This window comes from Lissotriton helveticus, chromosome 3_1 (genome assembly GCF_964261635.1).
Source record: "Lissotriton helveticus chromosome 3_1, aLisHel1.1, whole genome shotgun sequence".
NCBI lineage: Eukaryota > Metazoa > Chordata > Amphibia > Caudata > Salamandridae > Lissotriton > Lissotriton helveticus.
In genome coordinates this window covers 1,286,521,917-1,286,549,678 of record NC_136061.1, presented here as the reverse complement: position 1 = coordinate 1,286,549,678, position 27,762 = coordinate 1,286,521,917, and positions in this window count along the sequence as shown.

Sequence of the window (27,762 nt, the reverse complement as noted above, 5' to 3'; positions counted from 1 at the left end):
AAGTTTTTAACTGTTTTCGGAAAAGAGTTAAAGTTGGAATACTTTTAAGGTAGTTTGGAAGCGTGTTCCACAGCTTGGAAGTGGCAATCGAAAACGTTCTGTCCCCCATGTAGCTTTCTTTGTTTTGGCTATCTCCAAGAGATTCGCTTTAGAGCAGTGGTTCCCAAACTTTTGACTCCTGAGGACCCCCATTGAGTCACCACTGGAAGCTGGGGACCCCCAAGCAATTTGAATGAGTTAAATTTCAAACATTAAAACAGTACTCAACAAGTACTAAGGTTTTTGGGGCCAGATGTACGACCATTTCATTAAGCACCTCGCAATTGGCGACACATTAGCGAGTGGCAAATTGCGAGTCGCTAAATGAAATGTACAACAGTGTGTTTAACACTGTTTGGGATTCCCAATGGGGTCGCAAATTGCGATGTTCATTAATATTAATGAGCCTCTCGCAATTTGCGAGCCTATTGGGAATGCCAGCCCTCCCAGCGTTGGTGGACTGCTGGGCTCTGCAGGCCACCATGCCTCGGACTGCTTTTAAATAAAGCAGTTTAAAAAAAAAAATGCAGCATGTTTACCATGCATTAAAGAAAAAAAAGAAAATGAAACATTTTCGTTTCGTTTTCTAAGGGCAGGCAGAGGTCCCTGGGGACCCCTTCCCATTTGCGAATGCATTACCATCTACTTGAAGTAGGTGGTAATTGTGACTGTTTCGCAACCGCAAAACATTTGTACATGGTTTTGAGATTCGCTATTTGGAAGGGAATACCCCTTCCAAATAGCAAGTTGCAAAACCTATTTAGAGAGTCTCAAACAAATTGCGACTCGCGAAATAGGCTATATACATGGCCCAATAGGTTTTTGCATGCGCAGACGGGTTCGCGAACCCGTTCGCGCATATAAAACAGATCGTACATCTGGCCTTAGTATTTTATATTGAAGTAATAGCCCCTCTGTCACATGTATTTCATTTGTTTTATAGCATCTCTCATACCATTGTAGGATGTCGGAGCACTTTACATCACACACATACAGAGGCATTGAATCATACATGTAAATCAGTGTGTATATAAAATGTTTAAAGAGTGCTTGGTCTGGAAAAGCACAAACTCGGGATTCAGAACATAACACAGTGGCTAGCATTGACTTTAACATAAAAAATGTATTTTCACCCAAATATATCTTTTTAGCAGCATCAGGATGATAAATAATTGGGACAAAATAGAAGTTACTAACTGGTACCATGCAGTTTGCAAGCAGCTCTTTGATGACAGTTTATAGGTCCTTTTGCACAGTAACAAAAGAAACTCTGTGACAAAAGCAGTAACAACGAACCTAGGCACATAAAATACTGCTTTTTAAGATGCATGTTACACGTTCTTTGCAGTAGGCACATTAACCCTCTGGGCTACATTAGTTAGATAAAAGCTGCCACTTAACAAAACTCTCTTCGCTCTCCAGCAGATACATTAATCACTGGCATTCTCTTGACACTTTTATTGTTGCTGGAAAGCTGCTAATTATACAAGAAAACGTTTCTGTGCTTTTAAAACTGTTGCCTACGGACCCCCTGGGAATGTGTCACGGACCCCTGGGGGTCCGCGGACCACAGTTTGGGAAACACTGCTTTAGAGGATCTGAGATTGCGGCCTGGCCTGTATGGACAGAGAGAATGTTTAAGAAAAAAAGGTCCTTTTTCATGGAAAGTCTTGAAAGCTATGCACAACGCCTTGAACTTAATTCTAAGCCTCACAGGTAGCCAGTGGAGTTTCCGAATGACATTTGAAATAGGTTTAAATTTAGGTGTTGCGGTGACAAGTCTGGCGGCTGTGTTCTGGACCAGCTGAAGTTTATTTAAAATTTGTTCCTGTGCATTGAGCAGTAAGGCATTACAATAGTCGACTCGGGACATGAGCAGAGTAGAGATCAAAGTTTTTATGGTGTGTGCAGGAAGATAGGGGAGCAGTTTCCTGATCATTTTTAACGTATAAAAGGAAGCGGAGACTATGGAGTTTGCATGATGTATGTAGGAAAGTTTATTGTCAAAAATCACTCCCAAATTCCTAACTTTGTTAACTGGAACAGGTGGCCAAGCTCTTGAGGCCACCAGGTCGGAGACCAAGTGGGAGTGAATTTGCCAAAAACCATAACCTCGGTCTTATCCGAGTTAAGCTTTAGGCAATTTCTACTCATCCAATTGCTGATGGCGTGCATTCCCAGTTTGAAATTGTTGGCTATTTCCAAACCATTGTTGTTGACGGCCAGGGCAAGCTGAGTATCGTCATCATAAGATGTAACTGCTAGACGATGAGATTTAATGATCCTCGCCAAGTCCGCCACATAGATGTTAAAAAGTGTTGGACTTAGCGAGGATCCCTGGGTGACGCCACAAGGAACAGCAAAAGGGGAGGATGAGTAGCCGCCCATGGCCACAGATTGTTCCAGATTGGCCAGGAAGGAGGAGAGAAGGGTGATGGCGCTCTTGGAAACTCCGGTTCTTCTGACACGGTCGATCAAGATGGTGTGATCGACCGTGTCAAAGGCCGCGGAGAGGTCGAGCATTATGAGGACCGCCGCACCTCCTCCGTCCACGATCATTCTGATTTCATCTGATGCTTTTATTAAAGCAGTCTCCGTACCATGACCCATTCTGAATCTAAACTGTGAGTCGTCCAGACAGTTGTTATTGTCTATGAATTCAGAGATCTGGATGCTCATCATTTTTTCAATGATTTTTGCTGGAAGTGGGAGACATGCTATTGGCCTATAGCTGGTGACCTTGGACGGGTCAGGAGTGGCTTTTTTAAGAAGTGGTTTGACTACTGTTTTTTTCCAGATAGATGGAAAGATACCTGAAGTAAACATAGCGTTATAAATGTCAGTGAGAGTGTGACAGATAATATCAGGGGCCATTTTAAGTATAGTGGGAGGGCAAGGGTCATCAATGTTATATCAATGTGCCTCCTATGGATAACATCTCTACTAGTTACAAATCGATAATTTGATTGATTTTTATAAAACCCATTTACCTTTTACTTACTAGACTCAAGGCGGGGCAGTTTCACTCGGTCACAATAATTAAAATGTCCTTTTCCAAAACCATGTACCTATGAATGGAATATTATTCTTTTTGATTATTCTAACATCATATTGTCTATTGAAGAGTTCTCCTATCATAAAGTTTTTGAGCCACTTACCCACTGGTCTTTTTCTTGTGTCTATCTCCTGTATATTTTCCAGGGAAGTATTGGTTAGGAATATTAAATATTTATATTCTTCTATACCTGTTGGAGGAAAAGTCCAACCATCTTTATCAATTAGATTAAGCTTATAATCCTATGTTTAAGGCAAAAAAAGGGGGGGAGTTCTATGTCACTATTTCTGTTATCTCAATATGACATCTCAATTGTCGATCCCCAATTATTACTAAGTTTGGAAACCATTCTATAATTATAGTGATTATCTTGTCATATAGCTATCCTTTCATTTATATGCTATTTTCTTGTTACTAATGTGCCTCGCATTACATCCATTCCCCCATTGATAATGATAGTTAATAACCGGTTTGGCTCATCGGTAGTCTTTCTAAAAATGACTAGTATACCAAATGTGTAAAGTGTTCATGAAAAATTGAGGCTACAGATATTTTGATGAGCGCAATAAATAGTTACTTTAGGGCCTGGGTTATAGTTACTTGAGATGACTATAACTGGTGAATTTATTGTGAGCTTACAACTTTATTTTGTTAATGAATATTTGAGCTAAATATGACATTACATCTTTTTTCAGTACATTTCTAGAGTATGTTTTAATTTAAAGTAATATTTAATGTATTTCCATACATAAATCTAACCCTTTGCCACACCTGGCCTTTGGCAGTATGCAGCAGTGTTTGGCTGCAGCCCACCCCCCCATGCAACCAATCCCTCGAAGGCAGCCAATCACGCGCTGTGGAGGACCTTAGGTGGTGGGCAGTTGGGGTTGGCCACAGGACCCACGGCCAACCCCCATCTCAATGCTGTGCACAGCCTGCAATTGTGTGCATCGGGGGTTAGCTACAAGGCCTAGCCTGCCAAGGGCAGGCAACTCCAAGGTTGTGCAGGGCCTTTGATCATGGATGGTGGGGGATTGACCACAAGGCCTGGTCTGCAACCAGGCCCTTTGCCCAACCCCCTGAAAGGCAGCCAATACCATGCTGCAGATGGCCTTCTGCCATGTGCAGCTGGGGGTTGGACAGAGGGCCCGGCCCTGGGGACCCCATCCCTCAAGGCCTTTTTTAAAGAGGGATGGTGGCCATAAGGCCCCCTCCTGAGCCTCAGTAGTCCCTGGGGACCCCAACCCCCAGAGCATTATGTAGTTTAAAGGGAAGTGAGGCCTTGTGTCCCCCCTCCCTGAGCCTTATTTGGCCCTGGGGACCCTATGCATCAGCCCATTTTATTAATGGGGAGGAAGCCACATGGCCCCTGAGACATATGGGACCCAATCCCATAAGGCTGTATATCTTTTAAAGAGCAAGAATGCCACATAGCCCCCTCCCTGACCTCATCCCTCAGGGATGCATATATATAGTCAAAGGGCAGGGGGCCATGAGGCCTCCTCCTCAAGCCTACTATGGCCCGTGGTACCCCATCCCCCAGCCCCATATATATTATAAAAGGGAAGGGGTCCCTGGTGTCCCCTCCCAGAGCGTCATTAGGCCCCGGGGACCCCATCTGCACTGCCCTTTTTAATTTTAAAAAAGAGGTGGCCCCCTCTCCCTGAGCCTTTTTTTGCCCAAGGGACCCCCATCCCCAGGGTGGACTCCCCAGGACACAGCAGCTGCGCTGGCTCCAGGGGAAGGGGTCCCTTGGGTATTTAGAGGCTCGTGGGCCTCATGGCCCCTCTCCCCAGAAAACATACAGTGGGCACAGGAGCATGGGATCCCCAGAGGCCAAAAGCAACCAAGGGATGGGAGCCATATGCCCCCCTCCCCTTAAAAATACTCTGGACCCCGGGAGATGGGATCTCAATGCAAAAACAAAAAACACACCTGTTGCCCCTCTAGGCACTGGCCCACTTCTCTGCTACCCCACCAGCAGGCCTAGGGGGTCAGGGTAACCCTACCCTGCACTCTTACATCTTTTGTGTACCTTTTTTGGGATTCAGTACCAAGTCCCGAGTCCTAAGATGGCTGCAACACTTCCTGGTTGAGGTTTTAATTGAACTAAAAATCATGCTAAAAATCAAACCAGTTTAGTTGCTGTCTACTAAAATGGAATGAACATCTGTTTCCTTGTTTTTAATGGTGTGTATATATATATATATATATATATATATATATATATACAAGATCAAGCTTCTCTGAAGTGAAACGCGTCGTGAATAAACTGGAGGTGAATTTTTAAACGTACTGAGTCTGGGTCCTTTTTCCCTGAGAGCGCACTGATTATTGAACTGTTTCAAGAAAATGTGTGTGTGTGTGTGTGTGTGTGTGTGTGTGCGTGTGAGTGTGCATGTGCGTGTGTGTGTGTGTTTGTGTGTTCGGATGGGTCACAGCATAGAGAACTATGTAACCGGCAGAAAAATATAGACACCTCAGCATCGTTTGTTTCAGCCCTGAGAGTAGACCGCAGCTAAGCTGGTTTGATTTTTAGTATGATTTTTATTTTAATGTAAGTTAAAGTGAATATTGTTAGCTCTGAGGATATAATGTGTTTTACCTTAGTAAGGGTTAAAACCCTAGAGGGGCGGTACATGCAAACAAAATTGGAACGATTGTAATTAAGGATGAATTAAAAGCCCACTGGGGCATAATAATAGAAAATAAACGTTTGCCATTTTGAGCACAGGTGACAAAGTAAAATTCACAGGAGATAGGCAATGCATAATGAAATTAGAAAATGAAAAAAACCTTTGTTTAAAAATTTGGATGTAACAGAAAATGAATTGAGTCTGTATTTAAATAACAAGGATCTGACATTGTGAAGGAACTAATGACTCTATGATGCAGGGTTCTGTGAATATGTGTGATTTAATATGGTTTAAATAGTGTATCATGCTGTTACAAGATGGCTGTAAGGATTCATGGCACAGCCCACCTCTCTTAACTATCACAATATACCAGCATGACTCATATCATTCCTCCCAACACTTATGAATGAACAAACGTCTCGTACCTTGACGTTTGACCATATTACATGCTGTTGGCAATAGCTAGCTGCAGATGGTGTTTCCCGGTTAGTTTGAAAAGGCTTGATAGCTTTTACAAAGGTTTTACCATGCATATGCAAGGTCAGGCTTCAGGCTTGCAATGGAAACATCCAAAAAATCCACCAGAAAAAGCATCAAGCAGCCAGCATAGATGACCTCAACATTAACCTTCTGGAAGACAGCTCTCATCTAATGAATCCCCTGCACCTGTTCCTTGCTATAAGCAATTAGAATGTGACCTTTGTGAGCATTCTAAAACACCTTCTAGAAGACAGCCTCATCAAATTAATCACCTGCACCTGTTCCTTGCAATAAGCAATTAGAACGTGACCTTTGTAAACATTCTAAAACACATTCTAGAAGACAGCCTCATCAAATTATTCATCTGTACCTTTTCCATGCTATAAGCAATTAGAGTATCTCCTTTGTGAACATTCTAAAACACCTTCTAGAAGACATCCTCATCAAACTAATCAAGTGCACTTATTCCTTGCTCCAAGCAATTAGAATGCGACCTTTGTAAACATTCTAAAGCACCTTCTAGAAGGCAGCAGCATCAAGTTAATTATCTGAACCTGTTCCTTGATACAAACAAATTGCATGTGACCTTTATGAACGTTCTAAAGCAGTCTTATTTAAAGGATATCCACACTCCCCGCCTTCGCTTAGCCTCCTTGCCTGCCACTTACCAGTTTCTCAACTTCCAGTACTCTGTCTTGCCAGCTCCCATGATCCTCCCACTTTGACCTCACCACAAAGAACTTCCCACATTAGTCTCACAACTGGATGGAAAAAACTACAAGAAGTGAAGGAGAGACGCATTAAAAGATTTGATTTTACCACGTGCTGAACTCAGTCGCAACATCGTGCCTCAGACAAAGGTAACCAGTGTTTTTGTTCAACTGGTCCAAACTTTTGGCAGGGCTCTGCCAAACAGGACTTGGATGAAGCTAACCCCGTCCGAATTTGCTTCTGGGTTTGATGCTGAAATTATACTCACTACAGGTTTGAATATTTTGAGAAAGGAGCCTCTAAGGACAATCTAGGTGAAAACAAAACTAAAGGTTGGTTGAGATTTGAAAAAGCTTTTTTGAGGTGATACCTTAAGCGATAGAGTTTGTACTAGACCAAAGCCTTATTATTTGTTTGTTTATAGGTATCATTTCTGCCGGAGTAGACGAGGCACAGCATCTTTGACTCTACATGCTCTCTCCATTGATTTTCAGTGAAGTTCAGCGGTTTAAAAAATAATCCCTAATTGTAACCTGTGAGAGTGGAAGTGTGAGTGGCTGTATGGGTCTCTGAGGGGCTTTGTGGGTGTGTGAGTGTGTCTAAGGGTCTGTGAGTGGGTGTGTGAGTGACTGCATGGGTGTGTACATGGTTGTTTAAGTAGGTGTAGGAGTACCTTTAAGGATCTGTGAGTAGGTGCATGAGTGTCTGTGTGGGTCTGTTGCTGGATGTGTGAGTGTCTGAGTGGGTTTGTGAGTAGGTGAATGAGTGTCTGAGTAGGTCTGTGAGTTGGTGTGTGAATCTCAGACCTGGTCTGTGTGTGGTTGCATGAATGTTTCTGAAGGTCTAAGAGTGGATGGATGAGTCTCTGAGTGGGTGCTTGAGTGTCTGAGCGGGTCTGTGAGTGGTTGTCTGTTTCTGAGTTTAGGAGTGAGTGGGTGAGTGAGTGGGTCAGTCAGTGTATTGCATGAGTCTCTGAGTGGTTTTGTGTGTGGGTGCACAAGTCTATGAGTGGGACTGTGACTGGATGCATTTGTTTCTGAGTGAGTCTGTGAGTGAGTGTGAGTGTCTGAGTGGGTGTATGAATGGCTGCATGAGTCTATGATTGGGTCCATGAGTGGGTCCATAGATCTCGGAGTGGGACTATGAGTGGGTATATAATAATATTAATAATGATAATAATAATAATAATAATAATAATAATAACGTAATTTTATAAAGCGCGCAGCTGCCCCAGCAAAGGGGCGTCCCGGCGCTAGAGGCAAAAAGCAGAACAAAGGCAGCGGCACAATCTAGGCAGGAAACAAGAGGGTTTTGATGGCCTTACGGAAGGGGAAGAGACCATCCAAATGGCGGACATGGGCAGGGAGGGAATTCCACAGCCTAGCCGCCAAAAGGCAAAAAGACTTCCCCCCGGCTCTGGCCAGCTTCACACGGGGAACCACAGCCAACAACTGCTCCGAGGAGCGAAGTTGGCGGTTGGGAACATAAGGAGTCATTAAATTGGATAGAATCTCAGGAGAAGAACATTTTAAAATCTTAAAAGTAAGACAGAGTGCTTTAAATTCAATCCTTTTTTGAACAGGCAACCAATGAAGATGCCTGATGGCACCTGACACAGAACAGAATCTATGGAGCCTGAGCAGGACCCGTGCCGCAGCATTTTGGACTCTCTGCAGGCGGAGAATGTCCGCCTTGTTGGCCCCTAACAAGAGAGAGTTCGCATAATCTATATATGACTCACTGAGTGGGACTGTAACTGGGTGTGACTGTCTGAGTGGAGTCTGTGAGTGGTTGCATGAGGGTCTGAATGAAACGGGTGTGTGACTCTCTGAGTGGGTACATGAGTCTCCGAGTGGGTCTGTGAGTAGATGCATGAGTCTCTGAGTGGTTCAATGAGTAAGTGCATGAGTGTCTGAGTTGGTCTGTGAATAAATGAATGAGTCTCTAAGTGGGTCAGTGGCTAGGTGCATGAGTCTGTGAGTGAGTCTGTGAGTGGGTGTGTGTGAGTGTCTGAGTGGGGCTGTGAGTGAGTACATGAATTTCCAAGTCGATCTGTGAGTGGGTGCTTGAGTCTCAGGGTCTGTGAATGGTAACATGAGTATTTGAGTGGGTCTCTTAATGGGTAAGAAGCCTCTCTCTGCTAGTTTCTCTCCTTTACCTTGCCTCTTTCTGCTAGTCTCTGACCTTTATTCTGTTTCTTTCTGCTTATTTCTCATCTTAAACGTCCTCCTTCTACTCGTTGATGACCTTTATTCTTTTATCTTTCTGCCCCTTTCTCACCTTTATCATGCCTCTTTCTGCTTATTGCTGACCTGTATTCTGCTTCTTGCTGCTTGTTTTTCATCTTTATCTTGCCTGTTTCAGCATGTTTCTCACCTTAATTCTGCCTCTTTCTCTTCCCGTATACACACAAATATATAAATATATTGTCTACTGTTGGTCGCCATCAGGTAGTTATAATTAGGACCACGTTTCCATAGGATAAGAGGTTTTTGACTTTCCTATAGCTACAATGCCTTATGAAAAATCTTCATGAAATTTGCCCTAAAAAAGTGTGAAGTTAGGTCTTGTTGTGCATGGGAAGCTTTAGATTGATCTGTCAAGCAGGGGCCGAGTAAAAGGAAGGGTAGCAAAAAGTGCCTTTCCCATGTTAGTTTGAACATGACTACAGTTCGGAGCGCTGGAGGGAATTACACCGAATTTGGCAGGATGGTACATTTGGTTATGCAGCTCATGCTTTCAGTTATGTGGTGTAAATACATTCAGTAGATTGTGAGAAATTAAAAGAAATACAAATTGGCATATCTACAATTGTGAAGCAATTGTGAATAATAATGACCTTGTGCAGAGATCTGCAGAGCTCTGATTGGCTGCCAACACTTCAACCAGGAAGTGTTGACAGCCATCTTGGGACTCGGCATAAGCCAAGTCTCCCCCAAAAAATAGAAAAAAATGAAAATAAGGCACGGTAGGAATACTCTGATGCCCACACCTTGATGCTTAGTTTTGAGAGGGATCCTGCCAGGGCAAAAAAGCACTTTTTTAAAAAACAAAGTCCCTTAAAAATGTAATGAGTTCACAAATTTGGGGCAAAATCGGCAAAATAAAACAAGGACGGTCTGCGATGCTTGTTTATACTAAAGTGCCAGGGTGTGCTAGGTCCCTGGGGCATGTCCACTCAATTTCTAACACAGGGCTCCCCTCCTAGGACATTTTTGTGCCCTGGGGACCACCAACTCCCCGGGCCTATGATTTAATTGTTGGGAAGTGCTGGACTGCCCTATAGGCCAGTTCGACCCTGCATGTTTAATTAAATGAGCAACAATATATGTTAAATAGAAAAGCACATACACACACAGCCAGGGATTTTTAGTGAGCAGCAAAGAAAAACAAACATTCAGCACCTGAGGATTCCCATACACCGTCATTGCAGCTAATTGTAACTGAAACACTAGTGCTGTGGCATGAACATGGCAGCAATCAGTGTTGCTGAAGCCACGGCTCACAACAAAGTTGACTTTATGTTGTGAACTATGCACTGTAGAGTGTTATGAAACCCAGGGGGCTGAAGCTTGTGCTTTAAAACAGTGTGTCTATAGGTTTTGCTTTTAAAATATTCACTCAGAGTTAGAACTGTACATCTCGTATATGGCCAAAAACTAGTTGCATATCCCAGGAGTTGCACATGGACGTCTGTCTGCCTCCCTGTGCATTGCACCCCGTTCCTTGATGCCAGAATGACACAAAAACTAGGGGGACACAGGCTTGTGGGGGCTCTACTACACACTCACCTTCATTCCTTCATTTCTTGAGGCTGAGAGGTCCCGCAGGACATTCCCTCTCTCCCTCTCTGCCGCTTCTTGGGAGTTCGGCCGCCAAGAGGGGGGAGCGGTACAGCGGCCCAGCGACTACACTTCCCAGCGTCCCCTGCTTCCCTGACGGGGACGCTGCAACACCGCCTCACAATCCCACGCCCGGAGGCGCATAAAGGCGAGCGGCTCCAGCGGCGGAGCGGGGGCACAGGCTCGTGGAGACTCCACTACCCACTCACCTTCATTCCTTCATTTCTTGAGGCTGAGAGGTCCCGCAGGACATTCCCGCTCTCCCTCGCTGCCGCTTCTTGGGAGTTCGGCCGCCGAGAGGGGAGAGCGGCACAGCGGCCCAGCGACTACACTTCCCAGCGTCCCCTGCTTCCCTGACGGGGCCGCTGCAACACCGCCTCACAATCCCGCGCCCGGAGGCGCATAAAGCGAGCGGCCCCAGCGGCGGAGCGGGGGCACAGGCTCGTGGGGGCTCTACTACCCACTCACCTTCATTCCTTCATTTCTTGAGGCTGAGAGGTCCCGCAGGACATTCCCGCTCTCCCTCGCTGCCGCTTCTTGGGAATTCGGCCGCCGAGAGGGGAGAGCGGCACAGCGGCCCAGCGACTACACTTCCCAGCATCCCCTGCTTCCCTGACGGGGAGGCTGCAACACCGCCTCACAATCCCGTGCCCGGAGGCGCTTAAAGGCGAGTGGCTCCTCCCACGGCGCGGGACACGCGCGGGCGACGCCAGGCTGAGCCCGGGCAGAGGGCGGGCCATCTGTGGCCATCAGGGGCCAGAGGAGGCCAAGCCGGGCCACCTCCTTTGATTCATCAGATGGGGAAGCGCAAATTGATTTCCAAAGACGGCGAAGGTAAGAAGGCTAAAGTGCCCCGCAAATCAGAGACCATAATATCATACTTAACATCTGCAGTGGGGGCACTTAATGATCAAATTGCCAACGTAGAAAAGGAATTGGGACTTGATTTGCTCCCGGATGCTGTCCCTACCCCGGATTCTGTAACCCGACTGAACTCAGCCCCCCCTACTCCTTTAGAACCAGACATTATAGTAGTTAACCCTCTGCAAACCCATTCGGCTGGTCATATGCCCGCAGATTCCCTACAGAGAGGCAGTTTGGGGCAACTGAAGGTGCATGAACCTGAAAAATCTAGTAGTAATTGCAGTAATGGGAAGAAACCCCACAACCAGCCCATAGGGAAAGCGGACACAACATCCAACCTTAGTCTCCCTGCTAATTTTGCGGATTTGATGGAAGATCTAATTGAATCCCTTTTGGAGCCTGTACTTGTGAATATCGCCAAGGACATAGTGGACTCTTTGAACTTATGTGTCGCAAATATTATTAAGAAATGCGAAAACATTGATACATTTCTGAAGGAATTCAGGGTGCAACATAATGATTGTAAACATAGCAGGGCTGCACGCGAGACTCAAATTGAGATGAATAGTCAAGAGGTAGACATGGATTCTCCTTCCGGTGTCACCGCGCAGATCTAGCCTGCGAGACACACACTCCAAGGGAAAAGGGTAACGACAAGCCTGGGGGTACAACAAGTCAAACCTTCTGAGGGCGTGCAAATAAGGCCTTTGGGCCGGGATCGCCCTACCCCTGTTCCTTGTAATTTAAAACTACCCACATTAAAATCTTCCTCCACAAGCGGCACCCCTAGTGGTAACCTTAACAGGGGTCCCACGCCTAACGAATGGTGCTGTGGAAGCTGAGAGTGATCTTCTGGCCAGAACAAGAAGGTGGTGTTCACAGTTTAGCAGTGGGAGTGTTGATATCGCCTCGAATATTATTGAGGCTAGACGGGTTGAGTGGGTGGGGAAGAGAGAAAAGACCATTCCAGGAGATTGTGTGGTTGTCAATTTTAAAAGATCAAATATTGTGGATACCCTGTTGTGGGATGGCTCGGAGCTCGATGGTCTTGGCATTAGGCCACTACCTCTAGGTTATTTCTACCCTCCACCTTCCCACTTACAGGCTAAACCGCGCTGACTGAAAGCCCCACAGATTCAACGTTTTCCTGTGAAAGCTTATGACACAAAATGTAGCTCATATCAAACACTCCATGAGGGCAGTAGAAATGGCTACAGCCCCCCAGATTGTTTCAGGACACCACTCAGGAGTACCACTGATCAATAGATTCTCTCCCCTCTCCAGTTTGGACACTAATGATTGACAACTACCTACTGACACGGCTGACATTGAGCTGAATAGGCAGGCCACATTTCATTCCAACTATAAGATAATCAGTTGGAATGTGGCGGGGTTGAGAAAGAAAGCAAATGATGACAGATGGTTACACTTTGTGTCACAATATGATTTAATTGCTCTACAGGAGACATGGGACACAAGGGAAAATTATTGTCTAGATAGGTAGTGCTGTTTTTCTGTAAAGGCCATCCCTGGTCTTGGAGGGAGACCTAAAGGTGGGCTGTGTATCCTTACCTCACTTAAACTGAAAGGATCATTTAGTAAGCTGGAGATAACCTCAGCTAATTTTCAGAGTATAGAATGGTCTTGCCCCAAGCCCCCCACAATTTTAATAGTGAATTTTTACAATGCCCCGGAGAAGGATACTCAGAACACACATTTGTGTTCCTTGGCTTCTTTTTTAGATGAATACAAGTCAACACATAATGCTTTATTCGAAGTTATTTTAATGGGAGACTTCAATATACACCCATGTGGATGGGATTGTTTGGCAAAACATCAAACAGGTCCCCCTGGTTCAACCACCACCCACTTTGAACATTCCCCTCAAGGGGAATTGCTGGAAGACCTACTTGCCAACATTAATCTGTTTGAAATCGAGGGAGCCTGGGGGGAGGATAGGGCCCCGACTTTCACAGGTAGAGAGGCTGATACAATAATTGACTTCATTTTTGTCTCATCCGGTATAGTACATGTGGTTTCCTCCTTTGAAGTTATAACCTCAGCTTTTAGCGATCATAATCCCTTGGTACTGTCTTTACTTATTGGGGGGTATACAGCTAAGGATAAGGAGGGATTGGAAGGCAGAAATGATAAACTTATTCCCAAGGACCAGGGTAGGAGACTAAACTGGGCCAAGGTGGTCCCAGACACTTTTATGCAGGATCTTGAGAGCAAGGTACAAGCGGACATGGCTGTATGCCTAGATAGTACGGCAGATGGTAAAGAGATTATTAACTCTTTCGTTAACATCTGCGTACAAGTCAGACATGACCTGAAGTGCAATAAGAAGTGGGACGGTGGAAACCAACCAAGGTGGTTTGATGAGACTTGCTCCAAAGGCCCACAAAGAACTAATGTATGCACTAAAACAAAAACCCAGAAATCGGGGGCTTGTGGCCCTATTAAGGAAAAATTACATACTTGCCATGGCCAATCGAAAAAAGTGCATTACAAATGAGGCATGGGTAAATCAAACGTCAATAGATGTTCTTAGAGATAGTTCTAAATTTTGGGCTGTGATTAACCATCCTTATTACTCAAGCATGGATAACTCGGTCATGGACTCTGTGATCCCTGATGAGAAAAGGGTTGCCCATTTCAGTAAAATATATAACAGTGAGGAGGAACATACATCAGAGTTGGGCCCAGCATACACTCACTCAGTCCCCTGTTTGCTTTTTACTGAGGTCGAGGTCCGAAGGGCCATTGTGGAGATGACGAAAAATAAGGCACCGGGTCCAGATGGTGTGCCCGCTGACCTTTATAGGACCCCTTTGGACTTTTGGTCAAAGACTCTCACTAATGTTTTCAATTCCACAGTTACATCTGGGTTCCCTTCGTCATGGGCCACCTCTTCAATAATACCTGTGTTTAAAAAAGGCTCAAGAAGTGACCCCGCCTGTTATAGGCCGATCTCGCTGATTGACTCTGCTGTCAAGATCTTGGGCAGAGTCATTCTGCAGCGACTTGGAGAACATCTGAAGGAGAGGGGGGTCCTCTCTGAACTACAATATGGGTTCAGGGCTAAAAGGGGTACCCTCGACCAATGCCTTAAACTCCACATGCTAATTAGCAAATATACTCTGGCCAAGGAGGGTCTGCTATATATGGAGTTTATGGACCTGTCATCGGCCTTCGATCTGGTCAACCGTGCCAAGCTGTTGGCTATTTTGACTAGTATAGGGATAGACCCTTCCCTGGTGAATTTTTTAGCGGTCTTGCATCAAGATTTACGAGCCTCAATAAGAACTAACAAAGAGGGTGGAAGTAACAGGTTTTTTTAGATCTAAACAAGGTGTTAGGCAGGGGTGCATCTTGGCGCCCCTCCTATTCACCCTATACATACATTTTCTTGACACATTCTTGAAGGGGACTACACTGGACATTCCACGCGTAGGGGATTCTGCAGTGCCAGTACTCCTCTACGCAGATGATGCGGTTCTATTGGCCCGCACGGGGGTAGGGCTGCAGAGACTCCTGGACTCATTTGGGGAATTTATGTCCTCCTTGGACCTACAGATAAACAATAAAAAATTGCACGTGATGGTGGCAGGGAAACGGCCAAAAACTGCTAAAATAAAAAAGTTTTTGTGTATTGGAGAGGAGATCTCTAGGGTCCCGGTCTTCACCTACCTGGGCGTCATTTTTGACGAAAGGGGCACTTGGAGCCCCCAATTAAACGCGAAAGGCATTGCTGTCACCAGATCAACTTCAGCTTTATTGAGTTTTGCAAAACGCCTGGGCTCACGCCCAATAGAAGCCCTGCTGACAGTTTATAAGTCAAAATGCCTTTCAATAGCAATGCATGGCGCTTCCCTGTGGGGATTTCTACCACAAGGTAAACTCCAGGTAGTAGAAAATAAATTCCTGAGATCCCTGTTAGCGGTCCCTCAATCGACCCCAGTGCTTTCAGTGCATTCTGAGCTGGGCCTAGGTTTTATCAGCGATCAGTTACAACTGGCGCCTCTGATTTGCTGGGCCAAGACCTGGCTTAACACTGAAATCACTTTAAATCGTTCTATTCTCAAAGACTGCATGGCATTGGACAAAGTAAATAAAATCCCTTGGTTAGTTTACATCAAGGATACTTTTTGCAAACTGGGTAGGCCTGATCTATACTCTTTCCCCAACTTGATACAGAAGGGTGATGTTCTATGGATCAAGGAAAATTTTCTGGGTCAAGCAGAGCAGGAACGGGAGGCAGTGGAGGTTCTAAAACCGGGCATCAGAGCTAATTACATGCTTCTGACTACTCCCCTAATAGAACACAACCTGAAAATTGTGACCCGACCGTTCCATCGAAATCTTCTTGTAAGATTCAGATTTAATACCATTCAGTATTCCTTGGGGAACTACCCGGTATGGGGGAAACCAGATCCATCTATCCCCTGTAGCTGTGATAATTCTTCGGAACAGTCACTGATACACATTATCATGTTCTGTGGTCATTTTGAGGATAGTAGGAAACAGTTCCTGGTCCCTATTTTGAGAGATGCAGGCTTTACACAAGTCCGGCCTGCACTCCTCTACCTACAGCTTTTGAGTAGTACCAGGGTAATCTTTGGGGTCGCAAGTTTCTTGGTCGCTGCTATGCGTATCAAGGCCAAAAAATCGCTGCTAAATGTTTCAAAGATGTGATCCTAATGTAGCCTTCTATATGCGGGGATGTGTTCATCTGCACTTTATGTAAATATATGATAATGATTGTTTTTAACAAATAATGTTTTTAAGATATGAATTGTTTCTTTTTTAATAATGTGATGGAATTGCTTTTATGATTTTAACTAATCGAATAAAGTATGACTTGACTTGACTTGACTTGACACAAAAACTAACATTTATTCTGCTGTGCTGCCCGTGTGAACCTTTCCACTTCTTGTCTCCCCCAGTAAACATGTGCAGTTATGTGCTTTTAGCATAATTTTGCTCAAACACATTAACTGGCCCCACATTTGCAGTGCTCTGCCTGAATGAAACTGTAAAGCCTCTTCTATCAAAACGTAACCTCCCTTCTGACCGAGCTTTCATTCTGGTCAGTAAAAAAACAGGGCTGTGCATATGTGTACTTAAAAAATAAATGTTTGTTAGTAAGAAGTTCACGTGTGCGAATGTATCTTGCTGTTTACCTAGTTTAACAGCACCAGCAAGGATTTAATTACTGCAATTTTCTGGAATCAGACAAAATTTACTGTGTTGGGTAAAATGTGTGTCTTGGCAGGGTGGATCACATGTGTATATTGTTTCAATATGTCTTGGAAAAATTCACAATGTAGGAAACACAGTCTGCATGAATTGGTTTAGGCAGCCATAATTCTTTACAACCCTGCAACAGTTTAAATGATGCCACCACGAGAAATGACTGTTATACCTGCTGCTCAGCCATTATGACTGTGGTGGTGGAATGTTGATGTGAGAGGTAGTGGTGGAATATTGGTGAGTGAGAGTCAGATGGAGGATGGGCTGAGCAGCAGGAAGGCTGCTGGTGGGGCTCTACATTATAACATCTATCCTGAATAAATCTACTTACCTAATGTAGATGGACCACAAGACATTTTTATTCACAACTTTGGCCATGATTTTGAAGAAGAACTGCAGGTGCAAGTGGGCTGAGAGACAATCAGATTGAAGTTACACAATACGGTTTGGTGAAGAAAAACATAGAGAAACTGGGAGACAAGAAAGAGTGTCCAGAGAACTGCTGGGAAATTATGGTGATGTGTACAAGAAAATTTCAAAAGCCTGTGCCCCACCAGTGTCCTTGTCATCTGGAAATCCTACTAGCAAGGGTTTATTTCTCTTCCCGCTGTCTCAGAAGTAAGAGTTTCTTGTGGCCCTGTAAAACTCTGTGCTACAGTTGGTAATAAAGACAACCAACAGTGAATTACCTGTTTGTGGCCTTAGGATTTTACCTGTCTCATCGGACTGCTTTTCAGCAGGGAGGTTTCATCGCTCCCATTGGACACAAACCTTCTCTTTGAGTAGGAGTGAGCTTGAGACTTTGATCTTTTCCACATGGAGTGGTAAATAGCAACTTGTTACATTCTTTTATCATTGTAAGTATAGTTATTGAATGTTCAGGTTAGGTATGCATGCATTTTTTATTCTCTCTGTTACCTGGCAACATAGAATGTTTTCTATTGAAGCTTCTTCTCTGCAGTTGGAAACACGAGTCTGAACTACAGAGACACTCTGTTAGACCAGGAGTGCTCTATCTCTTTTGAGAATAAATCTTACTTTTAATTCACACTGGACTCTGGATATTTCTTCTATGGATGCAACATAAATTTGGCGACGAGGTGACAGATACAGTTCTCCAAAGAACCCACAATATTTCAATTTTTCGACTTTATCCATATCTAACAGAAACTTCTCAGTGTCTTCTCTACATCTTTAGAAGATTATTATTTTTAAATTTCCTGTTGTTTTTACTGAACTTGAAGACTTCCAGATTCAACCTTTAGATTGCTGACTACTTCGAGGATTACCAACTGCTATCCCTTCAACCTTCAGCCTTCAACTTGATACCATTAAGTGACTTTGGAACGAGGTACTGACATTTTCTCTTTGTAATACCTGTGTTGCTAAAATCTACTGTGGATCGTTTTACTACAAGTTGGAATTATTTTGATATTCATCATTTCAACCATTTCGCTGAAGACTGGATTTTTCCTTTCGAGCGATTTGATACTTTATTACTTACCAGTAGCTATTTTTGGTTATGATATTTCAATATTGCAGCTGAAGATTGGAATAACCTCTCGAGCTACTATATTTACTTTAAAAAAAACAACTTTAATTCTATGCTTACTGAATTTGTAGAATTCTTCATTGCTGTTCTCTTCAACGACTCTGCCATTCTTCGTGACGCCTACCCATTCCACCACAAGGTCTTGCTGAGGCTCTATTGACGGGACATTCTACATTACTTTTAGAGACTCTAGTGTCACCGTTTCTCACTTCCTTACGCCTGGAGATGCTGCAGACACATTCCTCCGCGTCATAACGCGTCTCGTCAGCAGGCAAACAGATGCCAGCAACACGAAGCCAATTTTCACTTTTGTGCAGTGACGCACACACCATTCTTCTCACGCCGATTAATATTTAGATCACAAGACGTTTTTCTTTCTGCAACACGAAGGTTATATTCTTCATCAAAGCGCGGTGACGTGCACACCTCTCTTGTCACACGGATCTATTACGTAGAGTACTTCCTGCTCCTCATCATTATTCAGGTATTTCAGCGCGGTGACGGGCACACCTAGTTATTCTCTTTTGCACGGTGACGTGCACACCTACTTATTACTACTTAATTATGAATAATTAGACTTTATTAATGTACCTCCTACATTGAAGTAGATGCTATGTTCATGTGTTTTCATATCAATATTTTTTAGACCTTATAACATACGCTTAACATTACATTTTTATTTGACATTTTGTCCTTTTTTCTCTATTTTTACTTTCTATTTTGTTTCTCCATATCCTTCTTACTTTAGTCTCTTGCTTTTAAGTGTTCATTATATTATGGCTACACAAACTGCTGTCCTCCTTTCTCCTTTTTTACCAGAACCTGGAACACCTCAAATTAAATGGACACAATGGTACAAATCATTCAACAGTTACATAATAGCTATTGATGGTTAAGACTTTCCACCTGTGAAGAAAAATGCAATGTTATACAACTCCTTAGGCAATGAAGGGCAAAGGATCTTTGATCACCAACCTCCTATTGTTCGTCCTCCATCTGATGATTGGAATGAATTTACTGAAGCTGTCTTGAGACTGGAAAAACACTTTAAAGATGAGCCGAGCATAATTGTTGAAAAGCATACATTTTATACACGAAAACAACATGAACAGGAAAATATTGATATGTTTTAGGCTGAACTGAGAGTGTTAGCTGCTTCATGTGAATTTGAAGGGCCTATTGACCAATACTTAAGAGATCAAATAGTGGTGAACTGCTAGAATGATAAAGTTCAAGAAAGAATATTGTGCTGTAGGAACGCCTCACTTATTGAGACATTAGAAATTGCCAGAGGTATTGAGAGATCTGTTTCTGCTTCAAACGAATTGTGTAATTCAAAAAACACTTCTATTGAAGCTGTAAATAAGGTTACTCCTCAAATGTCAACACAACCCGTGACACAACGTACCAGAACACCTAATGTTAGACATGAGTGGAAAAAATCAGACAAATCTCTTCAATGCTTCAGATGCGGTTCCAAATCTCATTTAGGGAATGCTCCTAATTGCCCTGCTATTAATATAACGTGTACTAATTGTAAGAAAACAGGACATCTTACCTCTGTTTGCAAGTTTAAAGCTAAAGTGATGCATGTAGAATCTGTTGAATCTAATGTAGGAAATCCTTGCAGCACCACTGTTAACAAAATTCTTCTGTCTGTAGACATGGTTGATTCAGCAGATTAAGTTAATAAGGGTGAACCCATTTGTGATATAAAAATTGATGTTATAAGAATGAAAGTCACTGTAGATTCAAAGTCAACTGTTACCATTCTTTCAGACGAATTCTTCTTTAAAGAGTGGAAAAATACTACATTACTTCCTCCAGATATTCGTACAGTGGTCTTTGGAGGTCAAGAAATAGATATGATGGGATATTTCACTGAAGATCTCTACTTTAAGGAACGTATCATTAATTCTAAAATGTATGTGGCTAAAAAGGGATATAATATTCTTGGTTGGAAAGATCAAGTTAAATTTCGCATGATATTAAGGCCTGGTACGGATAACCCCATTTCTTTAGAAAATGTCTCCAATGTTGCTACTTTACAGTCTGAAAATTCATTGGTGAGCATTCTTGACAAACACAAGTCCATTTTTAATGACAAACTTGGCTCAGTCAAAGGGTTTCAACACAAAATCATATTGAAACCTGATGCTATTCCAGTCATCCATAAAGTTAGACATGTGCCATTAAGCATCAGAGATAAACTGAATATTCATCTTCAACAATTATGTGCAGATGGTGTCATTGAACTAGTTGATTCTTCACTTTCGGTGTCTCCGATTGTCGTCGCACTTAAAAAGAATTGTGATGAAATTAGGTTGTGCATAGATTTGAGATCTTTGAATAAAAATATACAAGTTGATTGTTTTCCACTACCACGCATACAAGATATGTTAGCACAATTGAAAGGGACACAAATGTTCTCCACTATAGATTTAAAAGTGGCGTACCATTGGTTTTGGGCTGAGATTTCAAACGTTTTGCTTTAATGTTGTGCTGTATCTTCCATTGTCCTCTAACAGGGTTTCCTGTTTAGCGCTTTTGGTTTTCTTTAATAATGAAAGGTTCTTCGGTGTGCCCTGGTTGTTTGCTGTAAGGATGTTTTAATCACTTAAGTGTACCAGGGGCATCAGAGTTGCAGTTCCTTGTGGTAAAGAGTGGCTTTCCCTACCCATATTGTATTGGGTTACTGTGCTGTTGTAGGAGTAATATTTGTACATTTTTGGGCCAAGTTGGTAGGTCAAAGAAACATGGCTCCTATGGTGCCTAGGTACATTGTTGATTTGGTTATGAATTGTGTTTGTTTTGTGTCTACGGTGAATGGGTGAAGGGCTGAGAGTAAGCTTAATGAATGAAATGTGTGTCCACTCTTACTACGGGGCAAGAGTGAGGGGCAGTATTAAGCCTACTCATAGGTGGTTGAAGGTTTGATTTTTTTTTTCATCCTACTTCATGTTTGGGTGAAGGGCAGGGTAGATGCCAAATTGTTACGGGTGTGTGGCAGAGTGGACCCCCATTCCATGTGATTTCCGTGGTGTTTTTTTCCACCCTGCCTATGGGGTAAGGGTGAAGGGCAGAGAGGAAGCCGAACTTTTGAACTATGAGTGAAGCTATTTTACTTGGTGTAGTGTGGTATTCCACACTTACCACCCTAACTTCGGGTTTGGGTGTAGGGCAGTGTTAATGCCATATGTTTGGTGTGGAGTGGTGTTCCACACTTACCACCTTAACTACAGGTAAGGGTGGAGGGCAGTATTGAGGCTTTTTGATTGGTGTGGAGTGATTTTCCACATTTTCTTAGTATTTTTTTGTTGGTGTTGTTTAGATGGTTCCCTACCGTGCCTCGTCGTCGCTACCCTGGTACTACTTTCTTGTTGGCCTGGCCAGCCAGCTGTTTTTTAGGTCTCGTCTGGGGTTACCAGCACATGCACTGCTCTCGCCATGCGAGGACTTCTTGGAGTCAATACGGTTCCAGAAGTTCTGTCTCAGCTCCGCCTGCAATTTTGATTTGTGCGCGTTTTTTTGCGTCATGGATTATGCAAAACACAGTGTAATGATTGCACCAGAAGCAATCATTACACTGAGGGTTGCCACCCTGTCCACTTTTGGCACCGCCCACTGGGATTGGATCTTTTACTTGCGGTGGGAGACAGTGTTTCTTAATTAGCCGCTAAGCACTTTTTTGGGATTACCGCGTTTATTTTCAACAAAGGCTAACGCGGCTTGTTTTTTAGAGAGCTTTCACTGTCAAGTGCCTAATATAACTTGGGCCGTCTGTTTTTTTTAAATGAAATTTCACTGTCATGCGCTTTAACTAACTTTATTTTTCGTGCTTTTTTTTTAAAATGAGCTTTCACTTTTATTTATTTTTTCCATCAGTGTTCCTAACGTGCTTTAATTTACTTTTTTGTCGTGCTTTTTCACTCGCTGTGTCTATGTATGCTCAGCTCATTAACAGGCACGACACGCATGCATGGCGGCTTCTCGCCATGCGCTGCACATGTGCAGAATCACTCCTCAACAAGCCCCGCATCTGTGCACTGCAGACTCCTGGACACTACAACCGACATGGACTGGACATGCTAGCAGGGACTGCCGGGGAGTGAGACAAAGCGCTGCACTCATGCGCTTTAACTAACTTTAGTGTTTGTGCTTTTTTTAATGAGTTTTCACTTTTATTCTCTTTTTTCTATCAGTGTTTCTAACGTGCTTTAACTTACTTTTTTGTTCGTGCTTTTACACTCGCTGTGTCTATGTATGCTCAGCTCATTAACAGGCACTACACATGTGCATGGTGGCTTCTCGCCATGCACTGCACATGTGCAGAAATACTCTTCAACAAGCCCCACATCTGTGCACTGCAGAATCCTGAAAACTACAACCGACAGGGGCTGGACATGCTAAAAGCCACTGCCGGGGAATGAGACGAAGCGCTGCACGCATGCAGGACAGTTCCTCATCACGCTCTGCACGCCAGCTTGAAGAAAAATCACTCACTGTGTCTATGTGACAAGCTTCTCTCCATTTAACCATTCTGACACACACCATGCTTTTTGTGTAGGAAATACGTTACGAGTCTCCGTGGTATGGCTGACGGCTTAAGTTCTGTGTGGTCCTGGATCGTCTTCCATAAATTACGAGATCATGTGCTCTCCCAAATGCCATTTGATCATCGTTATATGATGATGGGAAGTGACCTTAGTGGCTGAGTGCTTATTACACCTACAGTCTAATGTGTTCTGATCTGAGAGCTAGGAGGCAGTGTGACTGGTGCATCGGGGCTCTAAATGCAAAGCAGCTCAAGCTTGCTGCCGGCGCAGGTGACCTGGTCCCCGCTACTGTAAAGGCTGAGGCCATCAGTCCGACACCACTGCTGACACACCACTGCTGGCACAATGCTGCTGACACTCTGCTGACACACCACTTCTGACACACCACTTTTGACTCACCACTGCAGACACGCCGCTGCTGACATGCCGCTGCTGACACGCCGCTGCTGACATCACTGCTGACACACCACTGCTGACACCACTGCTGACATGCCACTGCTGACACGCCACTGCTGACACACCACTGCTGACACCACTGCTGACACACCACTGCTGACACACCGCTGCTGACACACCACTGCTGACACACAACTGCTTACACATTACTGCTGACAAGCCGCTGTTCGCCGCACGAATAGAACAAGCATTAAAAATTCAATAGGTCTCGTTTTTGATTAAGTTAAAGTCATTTGCTTTGCTCATGGTATTGTATAGCAAAGCAAATGGCTTTAACTTAATGAAAGGCAAGACCTATTGAATTTTTAATGCTTGTTGGTATCTGGGTTTGGTTTGTGGTTCTGTGGTGTGGTAGTGTGCGTATTTCATGTGGTTAGAAAGGGAGATGGTGTATGCGTGTGTTTCCTCTACTTTTTACTGCGTTGCCTTTATCATTTTAATTTGTGTTGTGCTTGAATTGTTTCCATCTGTTATATTCATGCACTCGCGTTAGTCCTTTGCTACATTGTTTATGTGCTTGCAATTGTTCTAATGCTATTCTTTTGCATGCTATAGTTCAAATGTCATTCTTTCACATGCATTAGTGTAAATGTCATTCTTTTTAGAGTTCCACTGTGATTAGTATAAAAAAGGAGATGGATTATACCTGCTGCTCAGCCAGTGTGACTGTGGTGGTGGAATGTTGGTGTGAGAGGTGGCTGTGGAATGTTGGTGAGTGAGAGAGTCAGTTGGAGGATGCGCTGAGCAGCATGAAGGCTGCTCCTGGTGGGGCTCTACATTATAACATCTATCCTGAATAAATCTACTTACCTAATATGCATGGACTACGAGACATTTGTATTCACAACTGTGAGCTAAAAGGACCATCTATGCTCCGCAGACCAGACAGGGCACTCGCAAGGGCTACGGAGCAGTGCACCAGTGTGAACGTTTCCATATATACGAAGTTCCCAAAATGTTCCAGAAGTGTTGACTGAAGCACTTGCCTTTGAGTATGTTATCTACTTGGTGAATTAAGCAACATCGCACACAATTGCATATTAACAGATATGCTATGTAAATATGTATTTATTTGCAATGCTTTTTGGCACAGATGGTTGCGAATAAAGCTGCACTGCGGTGAGTTGAATGACCATATCTGGCACTGTGAGACAGAGCGGAGTGTCCAGAATCACACAACCTTTTACTCAAGTCCTGAAGCCGACAATAAATGCCAAGTAAGGATTCTAAGATTAGGAGCATCAGTGCTAAACATCACCCCTTCTCCACTGCCAGCAGCTTCATTGCATTAGACCCTGAAGGGTGATGCACTTTTTTACCATAGTCGAAATCACAAAAACATAAATAATATAGGCTACAATTATTTTTACATCAACTACAAACTACAACTAAAAACGTTTAAGCATTAGAAATTGCAATTTCCGAAGCTGCACGAGTACGGAAGCTAAGATGGCCACCCCCCGTGATTTCCTCCTGCATCTGCCCTTAATTGATGATTTTTACTAATTGCAGCTGACTTTACCTTATTTTCGTTGCTGGCAACACCGTTTTGGTGACTGCACTTTCCAGTAAGTAGTTTTGTGAGACTCTTTGACTCAGAAGGATAGTCTTTTCTTTCTCCTGTTCTTCCTCGGTCCTTACCAGTCAGGTACTCCTGTCAGAGGGCGGAGCAGCATTCTGGCAAGGGTGACGCTGTGGCCTAGACACTCTCAAAGTCTAATTTAGCTGCTGCACTGTCTTATACTAAAAGGTCTTCCTTTTTATTGCTTAATTCTGCATTATTATTACATCTAATTACAAATTATAGTTTCATTACTATAGAAGGGAAAAATACACATGTGCTACATAGTAAATAGAAGCAAAATACTTCTCCACCTCCAGTTAAGTCCAAAATGGTGGAGTCTAATGAACCGTCTTTAGCTTTATTATTCGATGAGATTCAAGCTGTTCGTTCTAACATAGATTCTATTGCGTCAGAAATGTAAAAAATATACAAAGAGACATGGAAGTCTTTCAATGAAAGTAGCTGATAATGCAATTAAGATTTAGGATAAAAAAAGTTAACATTTACAAATTTTTGCCCCTTGTGGCAAAAAAATTGCCTATGACCAACTTACTTCTTGACTTTGAAAATCGTAATGAACAGCCAGTACAACTTGCATATATTTAACTTACAGGAAGATGTGGAAGGTAATGATTGCAGGTCATATTTGAAGAATGTATTACCTGGTCTTTCATGCCTAAGATTTCCTGAGACATTTTAAATTGATAAGGCACATAGAATTACTTCCCATCGTAATCCACATCTTTCAAGTTCTATGTCATCATCACCTAGTGTTGATATGGATGGCAGCATGAGAAATCCCATCATTAATGTTTAATGGCAACAACATTTTCATACATCAGGATTTTGCAAAAAAACAGTTAAAATGTGCAAAGACTTCATGGATCTTTGACCACAATTGAAAAGTCTTGGTTTTAAATGTGGTATGTTTGACCCGTTGATTATGCTGATTTAGAAAGACGGTTTCTCAAAGTCCTTTCAAGCGCCTTGATGATCTTCATATATTCTTGGATCAACATTCTCAACTCTCCATGGATACACATGAAACAGATACTTGAACATTAACCTCATTTTTTCTTTCTAGCTAATTTAGTTAACCATTTTTTCTAGATGGAATCAATGGTTCGGTCATACTTATTTTGTACGTGTGCGATTAAAGATTGTCATTAATGTTTATATGTTGTCTTTTTTTATGTTTGTCTGTGTCTTTCCATTTCTTTTATTCCTAATATTAATTTCTAAAGCTACTTTATACTATTCTACATTTTAAATTTCATTTCTTTCTTCTTTTCTATCTCTTCTTCTCTCCATAAATGGCAAATTTAAATAATATCAAAATTGTATCTTTGAATGTTAAAGGTTTATGACATCCTGTACCACACACTAAAATTTTAGATTATTTAGGAAGTCATAAAGCAGATATTTGTTTTCTACAGGCGACAAATATTGATGTCACAGTTTTAGCTTTTATGCAGATAAATTGGGTAAGTACTGTTATATCTTCCCCTGCTGTTCATAATAAAAATGATGTTGCCATTCTCATAGCAACAAGATTACATTTTCAAATAATGAATACATATGTGGATACGGAAGGCCATTACATTATAGTGAAAATTCTAATTCAAAACACAGTTATGTTTTTAATTCATGTATATGGCCCAACTACTGATGATCCTAATTTTTGGTCTCTTTTTACTACAGAGGTGATCAAGTTAGGCAATATTCCACTTATTGTTTGAAGAAGATTTTAATCTAATTTGTGATCCTTTATTAGATAGACCATCACAAACTAAATATCAACCACCTAGATCTTTCTTCACTCTAAAGTCATTCTTCAAAACAGCTAATGGGCCAATTATGATGATGGGCGGAGGCACCACTGCGGTGCTGGCAGTGGCGTGAAATGCAATTTTCTGCTCACGAGCAGCAGTCCTCACGTCCGCACTATTACAATGGGCGAACATAGCCCCTTTCCCCTCCTTCGCGGTGCAGCGTGAACCGCCTTAAAAATGCGCCCGCCACCATGGCAGTGGGAGCCAATAGAGACCCACCGCTGTGCAGAATGGCATCCCGGCCTCCGTATGAATCAGGATGCCCCAAACAGACAGTCACACCACAGCTGAGAAACCGCCCCAACCAGAGATGGCGGAAGCACGACTGTGGAGTGCAAAACCAGGTTCCTGGGCCACACTACCTGGTCCGAACCGCAATGGATCCAGTTCTACACGTCTTCCCGGTGCTGTACCTGATACACTACCAGCAAGTTATACACCATCGCGGACGCCGCCGCAGGTACAGAAACACACAACTCTGTACACAACCACTACACACACCTCATGGTCTGATAGACGGTTCCTGTCCACACCAGACACTCTGGTGGGGACAGGAACACATCCACAAGTGTACCCACATATGTCCTACCTGTCACTAAATTACCCCTCCGCATCTAGGTCACCCATCACCCGCGATATTAATACAATGTCCCGTCACGTCACCGCAGCAGTGAAGGCACGGGAAAACATGTGCACAATGTAGAAGGCAGGGCCAGCACCATGCATGGGCAGCCCATAAAGGTCATATGGCCACCCCTCCACCCACCACACACCAGGCTCCCCACACCCATTAAGGGACATGCTATGTGCCCCTCCTGTGCACCCCAAGCACAATAACCAGCCAGGTGAACCCACACCCGGCACCACACACCACACAACCAGGAGACAGTCACAGCAGGTGGTGCTGCACAGGAACACA